Here is an 8,423-nt window from a genome sequence, read left to right as displayed (position 1 = left end):
ACATAGGCACAGACACTATTGTTAGCAAATTTATACAGCCACATTCGCCGGTGCTGTGCTGCTCCAGAAAATTAAACAAACTCACACTCGGTGGGAGAGTTATAAATAAGTGACTCGCCTACTCAAGAGGCTGATCCTGCTCCTCTTTTCGGCAACAGACATATGGAATTCCTCTAGCTCTTCCCATGCAGGATTGTAACAGGAGGATCACACAGACGTCCCTTTGCTGTCTGCGTGGCCAGAAGCTTGGTGCAATTCCCACAGGGCTCAAACAGGCAGTGAGCTGCATTGCTATGCATCCCTCAATCCTCCAGCTGTGGCAGACCAAGGTAGTAGGAAGTTATCTGATGCTGTCAGCAGACGAGCTTCAACTCAGTCCAATGCTGCTCCCAAAGCCCACACCAAACCCAGCCCCCAGTTTCCCTGGAGGAGACAGACTGTGTGGACCCACTGGCAGGACCTATTTAAACCCACCCCACAGAATCGCTGAAAGGAGCCTTCTCGTCCCATGAGGACGATGGTGGCATCGACATCAAATCCATTACCAGTGAAGTTCAGTATATCAGAGCACCACACGAGAGAAATATTAAGAGCCTGAGGTTAAGAGAAATTACTGTTATTTGGTTTATTTAAAGCCTATTACGTGTTGTTTATCAGGGTAAAAGTTAAAAGCTCCTATCAGGTTGGGAAGCCAGTGCCACAGGAGCGGCAGGGGTTTTCAGAAGCGGCTCCTGAGGTTCAACATGAAAACTAAAGCTCTTCCAACAGCATTTCTGGAAAGCAGTTAGCACGCAGCCTCCAAAGGTCAGGCTTTGCTCAAATAGCTCAGTTTCGGACATTGAACCTGGTGTCGCTGGTCTTGTTTGGAAAATCTTGACCTGTAGTTTCAAATGAATCATTCAGCGTAACCTCCACATCTGCAACTACTGGCGCATTCAAGTCGAACCATTTGTTCTCTTAAACCAGGCAAACAATTACATACATGAGGTTTTACGCTTGCAAATAACAACAGGTACAAAGCTATGCATGCAAAGAAGGGAAGCATCATCTGAAATTAAACTAAGTACAAAATGAAAAGAAATTTGCAAGTGCTCTTCTAAATGCATGAAAATGTAATACGGACGAGGGCTGTTTGACTTAACTTCACAAAAATGTTTGACTTGCTGAGTTTTGCTCTATGTATGCAAGCGGGATAAAAACACACCTCTAGGAAGTTCTTACAGGGGCTGGGGTTTTCTCGCCCACCCCCAGCAATATTAGAAATAGTGCCTAATTATCATTACGATAAACACCATCATCTTTGTTGGGGAAGTGTGTGCTGCAGTCGAGGGGTGTGAGGGGGAGAATGGACCCCGCACATACTCTTCTTGGAGCAGTTCAGCGTAAGCAGGCAGGCTGCTCGGTTGCCTACTGAAGCAGCACAGGCACGCTGGCGATGCCCGCTCCCCGGGTGACTGGCACCGGAACAGGGAGATACAATCTACAGTTTTTCTCCAAGTGCCAACACCAGGGATATTCCTTCATCCCTCCCTGGGCAAGTCGGGTGGCCTGTCAGCTTCACCAGCACTCAGCACCCACTCCAGCTGCCCCAGCCAGTGGACCAAACACCAGGCACTGCCTCTGGGACAGCAGCCCCCCCCGGGGTGTACCTCTGCAGCCCCAGGGATGCTCCCGCACGTCCTGAGTGGGGGCTGTGGAGCAGCGTCGGTTTCAAGAGCCCCCGACCTTTAATAATCATTTCTGCTGTTATCTGAACACTTTCCTAATTCATCCCCTTCTGTCCCTGAAAATCTAAATCCTATTTAAGTTAATGCCCTTCATTTTCATTTATAAAGACAGATACAAAATAATTATTTCCTATCTCTGCTGTTTCCTTATCTTCTGTCCTAATAATTCCTCACTGTCTCTCTTTCATCATCTGTCTGCAGTACAAGAAACTTTTCTGTTAGTTAAAGCTTTCTGTGTGTTCCTTTTCCTGCTCTTTCATATCTCGCTGCCTCTGTCCTCCCCACCTGCCCTCGCTCCTACTCTTCCACAGGCCTGCCAGTGTTTTTCATGCTCACCCTTCCCACTGATCTTCACATCTTTCTGTTGTTTGGATTTCAGCTTGCAATTTTATATGCAAATTCCAGCAGGCCACCTCTTCAGGCTCTGCCTTTGATATCCGAGTAGCCCTGCCTGGCTGAAGTGCGTTTGCATAAGTATCGGCATGCTCAAAGGGACGCTCCATCCTCGCCCCTGATGAAAGCAGCAAGGCAAGCAGGAACAGATGTGTCTCCCGGTGACAATTTGATTAAAAGAAAATAAAGGTGTTTTGCACAGGAGAGCAGCCCTGTGAACACCAGAAGAAAGAGACCCTGTGCCTCAGCAGGCAAGGGCATGGATTTTGCCGCAAAGCTCACTGCCACCAGATACCAGCGACAAGAGGCAAGCGGGGCTTCAAAGAGACGCAGGCTTTGCCAGGGACCAGCGGGTTCAGCTGCCCTCCCAAACCCACCGCATTTGTCTTTGCATCCCCTGAGTGCCATGGCTCCTCTTTGGGCTCAGTCAAGCAACGCTCATAAACAATTTCTAATGACTGAGCATCCTCTCTATTATTTCTGCTGCCTCATCCAGGTTTGCCCAGGGCGCCTTTAAGCCTTTTGCCCATGAACAGTCCACAAACAGAGCCTATTTTCGTTCTGAAGTGAACATCCTCCCAGATTCACTGTAATTACCGATATTGGCCCCGGTGAAGTCAAATCACAAATGCCAACAACTCTGGTCCCATGAAGTCTCTAAATCAACACAGCAATGCTTCAGAGCCAGCTTTTGGTACGTCTGTTACAAGCCTCCTTCCTCAAAATGCTTATCCTTGTCACATACCATCCCGTGTTGACACAAGTAAAAGCTCGTCGGGTCCGTGCATGTCTATATACATTTATTAAACCAGTTTTCTCGCCATCAGCCCTTGGTATAGTCTGTTCTCTGCTCTGCACAGCGAGTTACTCTCACATTCGCTGAAGAATGTATATGTGTTTGCAATCAAAAGAAATAGGATCCTAAGCACTCAAAAATTGACAGCGGAGCTCTGAGCAGCTGAGATTCCCAAAATGCATTTCTAACTGCATTTCCCGAGAACAGCTTAAGCTCCGTTTATTTCTTCCAACTATGGAAAATATTGCATTTTCAGTGCCATAGACACCCTTCTAAGAAAACTTGTCCAGCTTCCCAAAGATGTTAAAACTGACTCAAAATCATTTAATCATGGGCAGAACTTTAGAGCCCCTGTAATTGTTCACAGTAACCACGTAGCTCTGGCAAGAAAAGAGCTCTGTCTTCTGCTTTCTAGTGCAGAGCGATCACTTCTGATAAATAATTTTGACTAGTGACTCATCAGCAGCCTATGCAGGAAGTATATATTTAAACCTGTGCAGCTTAAACAATTGTTAAAGATGTCAGTTTATCATGCAGACAGTTTTTATTGAAAGAAGGAGGAAAAATATCATTTTTTAAATTAATGAGAGCAGACCTTATCTCAGCTGCTTTTACTACGCTGTATTTTGGAAAAATATTCTTTTATTGTTCACAATTGCTTCTCTTTGTTGGACCCAGACGCCAACAGCCACATTTCAAAAGACTTTCTAAACATTAACCAACAAAACCTCAGTGCTGGGAGCTGCAAAAGCAACAAATGCAGAAAGATTAATTGACTTGCCCGAAGTTATATTAAATCAAGGCAAACTCCTGAGCAGAACCTGGGTCTCTGCTCCCCTGTTGCAAGGCAAAGTGGTTCCCGTGCTACTGCCCCAGTTTTGCCAGCCCTGGAGAATCCAGCTTCCATCGCCCTGCCGGGAACGCAGCGCAGTCACTGGGGTACTGCCCCAATACCTTGGGGCCGCAGCTGCCTCCCTGCCAACAGCAGAGCATTTCCCTGCACTTTTCACCCAGCAACTGGATTATTTATTTTTAACTGCTGCTGTCAGAACTCAGGCCAAAGATTGAAGTTTCCCCCACTTCCCCCTTCCTTCAAGATCCCTAAATCACTCAGACCATTACACGGAGGATCTTGAAAACCCATACTTACTTGGGGTGTCCGATTACAGGCTTTGATGCGCTTTTTTAGCCCAGAAAGAGGCAAGAATGACAACACCATGTGGGCAGGACAGCTGCTGCGGTTCAATGGGTCCAGGGGAGACCGAGGAGCTCCAGAGATCAGCAGCGAAATCAGGTAAGGTGGCAACAAGCTGCCAAATGCGGCTCGCTATCCATGCCGGGAGCAATCTGGGAGGGAAAAGCCAACTCTTCTACCATATGGGATTTTAAATTAATCCTGTCAGCTCAGCTAAAGGGGCTGCCAACGTTACAGACAGCTTGCTGAAAGCTCTTGCTCAGCAGTGAAAGGTAGGAAGAGTCCTCAGGCTGGGACAGCACCGCTGCAAGGGCAGCTCCTGTATCCCACCCTGGGTACCACACCCCATCTGTTCTCCCCACCGCAAAACGGGGACCAAAGAGACAGGGGAGTTCAGAAGAAAGCGGTGTCTTTATTTCAGAGTTGCCCAAGACCTTCACAGATTAAAAAAAATGAGACTCCAGCTGTGGAATGGCAACTGGTAGGAAGAGGCAATAAAAAGGCAATGGATGACCCATAAGAGGTAAACTGGGACTTCTCCACCATCTCATAAGATGTGACAACTGGGGCTTTCAATAAAATCAGGTAGGAAGAAAGTCGGGGGTGATAAAAAGAAATACTTCTCCAGCACAGTAATTAAGTTGCTGAAGTTATTGCCACAAGAAATGAGGACAAAAGCTTAGCAGGACTCCAGATGGGTCCGTGTGCTCACACAGCTACCAGGCTTGTTGAAACACATGGTGAAACGTTCCTGAGAAACATTTTAAACCTCATCTTTCAAGCTGAAGAGCACCTTGGACTATTAAGAGACTAGGATGCAGCCTCGTGCATAGGGCGGGTAATTACACATGTATTAACTTGGCCTCAAGTTTCATGAGGGAAACATAAATAGTGACTACAAAAGCAGCACAAACCCCATTGGAACCTGCTCGCATGATTCTCTGGCATGGCGAGGACCCCGAGAGCACGGCCCAGGCAAGCTTCCAGGAGGGGAAAGGAGAAGAGACCCAGCGGCTCTTCCACGGGGCAGATGCCCATTCCTCCCCTCCCCAAAGGTGGCTAAATCAAGCCCTAATGGGCTACCATGAAGCTGGCTGCTGATGAAAATCTGTGCAGCCGCGTACGCTTGAAGGGATAAGAGAACTCTTCAGCCAAGTCCCTGCTGTGCTCTTTTCAGGAGAGGTCCTTTTAACTCAATGCTATTCCCAGACCATTGCGCTGATCTAAACGTTAACACTCTCTCCAGGATACAGGCACCTCCCGCATGTCAGAGGAGGCACAAAATGATGCCAGCAGCATCCGAGAGCCTTGCTGCCAGGGGAACATGCTGTATCTGGGCCCTGGGCTGGCCGGGCAACCCCTGCCCAGCAGAGGGGGAGGCAGGAGCATCCCAGAGGAATCACTCAACTTGAAAGAGAAACATAGTTGCCAGTTTGCAGTAAATACCCCTCACGTTTACTAAACACATATTACGAAGTGCAACACTGATCGAAAACAAAGGTAATTGGGAGAAAAAAAACCAACAAGGCTCTGCAAACACAGCCAGGAAAAAGCCTTTGGGGAATATACTTGGAGATTTGAGAAGGCTTAAGTCTGGGACACAAATGCCTGTTCTTTGTCCTTAACAATAGCGGATAAAGTCTGATGTAGTTTGTCCAGTTGTGATGGAGGGATCTCACCCCTTACGTCCAGCTGAAAAGATATGATCTCGTTGCTGATTACCTGGGGTTCACATCCTTGACAGCAATTGCACAGCGGTATCAGCTCACCGTGCATTTTCTGTGGCAGCCAAGGGGCGCAGAAAAGCCCCAGTACGATGTAAGCAAGACATGGCCTGTAGGGGCAAGACTGTAAGCCATGATTTCACTAAAAGAAGAGTGTTTGTAACAGGACACAAAGGGGCAAATCCCAAATGCAGCCACTGCCAAAGGAGGTCTGGGGATGCATTTTCTCCATGCAGCTGAGAACAAGCTCATGCAAGCTGGAGATGAGCACAACGAGGCACAGACGACTGGGGCTCTGAAGGACAGGCAGAAATTTCCCTGCAGAGACCCTGCCGTGGGAAAAGCATCTCACCATGAGATGCAGAAAAGGCCTTTTATCCCCCACCTGCCTCCTGCGGCCACACTTTTGCCTCGGGGCTTTGCCCTGCTGAACTGGCAGGCAGGCGCAGCACCCATTGGCACGCTGCGAGGCGGCCGCTTCAGCTCTGCCTGCGTGACAGCATGCTTTCTGGGTGGGGAGCGAAATGACAAGGGATGTCACTATCTGGAGCTCTGCAGCCTCCTCTCAGTGCAAGATTTCCCTGTCTCTTCCCTGCTGGTGTCTGCACTGACATGGAAAGCCTCTGAACAAGGCTCCCTATAATCCATCAGAGGTGCTACTGCCCATTCATGCTCCACGGGAGCTCTGCCTCTCCACTAAATCCCTCAAGCCATCTCCAAATCACCTAATCTCCATCTCCACCACCTCCCTCTTTTCAGTGACCTTCCTCCTCACATAGAGTATCTGCAGGCTTCCAGATAACTCCCTTGCCTCCTTATCTGCAAGAGTATTTTAGCTCCTGTCCTGGCATTGCGCTCAAGCAGCAGTCAAGACGTGCGAGGAAAGCACCAGGAGCATTCAGGAGGGGCTGGAAAGGATGGCAGCTCTCCAGCTGCTCTCCTGAAACCTCGATGGCACCTTTGGTTTCACCTGCAGAACAGTGTGCATCACATCAACAGCCCACCTGCCAAACCCTCACGGCAGACCCAGCTGCACTAACCAGTCTGACCAGTTGCAGAGCACAGGGGGGGTTCTCCCCTGATTGTCTGGGAGCGTGACCCTCCACATGGGTCGCAATGCTTCGAGCCTGCCTGCACTTCTCATCTGGCAGAGCTCCTGGGTCTCATTTGTCACAGCCTCGTGCCGTCAGCCCTCCCGCTCCCCCCCTTTCTCTGCGACAGATATAAACCGGCTCCGACCTCCACCATTGCCCCTCACATTGAAGTGCCCTTTCTCCTGCCAGGCAGGGAAGAGCAGGCGAGAAGAGACACAGGAGCAGGGATGCCAGCTTGGTAGCAAAGCGAGCATGAACGTTCTGGTGAGGAATAGATCCTTCATATAGAGCTGGACCGGTTTCACAGGCTGCACATACTGGCTCTCCTTAAAGTGCCTTGGAGAGCAGTAGGCTAACCAGTAACACATCTGAGTCGTGGGACCCTCCTGGAGCTGGGAGGCTGTCCCAAACCAGCCCAGCACTCTGCACCCAGCGGAGACCCCACATAACATGGCTGCTTACCTTAATGGCCATTCAGGTGGCCATGCCACCCCGAAGGCTGCAAGCAGCTCATCTATTAAACCTGAAAGATGTGCAATTCCTAAACAACGTGGAATTCCCAGGCCTCTTACAACGCTGCTTTTATTTGTAACAATATAGAGCTTCCCCCAGAAGTTTCCCAGTGTAAACAGACGCTATAGAGGAGACAGATGTTGATTCTGCCGTGCTAACGAGGAACACCGATATTACACGGAGCAGCTGGGGCACAGAGGTGAGGACTTATTACTCCAGGGAGAAGAGATGGCAGGGCTGCAAAGGCACAGGCTTTGGCAGCGAGGTTACTCAGAGGTTGCACACAGCCTCTGTTCAGTGCTTCAGCCTTGCCTTTCTCCGCAGCTAATGAATGTTACAGGAGGAGAGGGAGGAGGCAGAGGCTGGAGGGAAATGGAGCAGAAATGCAAGGCTGCCATCTCAGATATCATCTGCCTCTTTCCAGACAGGCTCACACGGAAACGAAGGCACAGCAGCACTCACCACAGCAGGGGGCAAAGGAGGAACCGCCCGGAGCGGGCATCGGCAAGGGATGGGTCCCAGGCTCAAAGCTATGCATGCATATGCCATCTTGCACCTTGTGCGGAGCAATCTGTTTGGCAAAAAGTCACACTTACAAGTGGAAAATAAGAGGACGATACCGGCCCTGCTGAACTCTGCCTCTGTGCTTTTTGTTCAGCCTCTGCTAAGGGGGAAGAAATGCAGCTCTCACCCAGGCTCAGCCATCAGCTGCCCTCGAGCCCTGTCTGCACCCACCTCCCTGCCCGCAGCGGCTCTCCCCGGTGCGGGCACTGCACACGGCTGCAGCAGAGGCTTTCCCTGCCCCGAGTGGTTTACAATACTGAGCAACACATTGCCACGGCCAAGGCACTGCAGCCAAAGATTAAGTGATGAGCTCAGGATTGCAGAGGGGATCTGTAAACTCAGTCTCCCAAGCCAGCTCTAGTGCCTTCTCCGCACGCTCGCCCTCCTGCTCCCCCCGGGGCTGATGCCTCACCAGCA

General features: G+C 49.9%; 1 long non-coding RNA gene across 1 annotated transcript; it reads left to right on the top strand.

The window, feature by feature from the left end:
- The first annotated feature begins 3,649 nt into the window (after nucleotides 1-3,649).
- LOC129785736 (uncharacterized) lies at nucleotides 3,650-8,075 on the top strand. The gene is made up of 2 exons (XR_008749923.1): nucleotides 3,650-4,210; nucleotides 7,867-8,075. It is a non-coding gene; the product is annotated as an uncharacterized LOC129785736 (long non-coding RNA).
- Nucleotides 8,076-8,423: the final 348 nt, after the last annotated feature.

The sequence above is a fragment of the Falco peregrinus genome, chromosome 15, assembly GCF_023634155.1.
Source record: "Falco peregrinus isolate bFalPer1 chromosome 15, bFalPer1.pri, whole genome shotgun sequence".
Lineage (NCBI taxonomy): Eukaryota > Metazoa > Chordata > Aves > Falconiformes > Falconidae > Falco > Falco peregrinus.
This window is presented reverse-complemented; position numbering and strand designations above follow the sequence as displayed.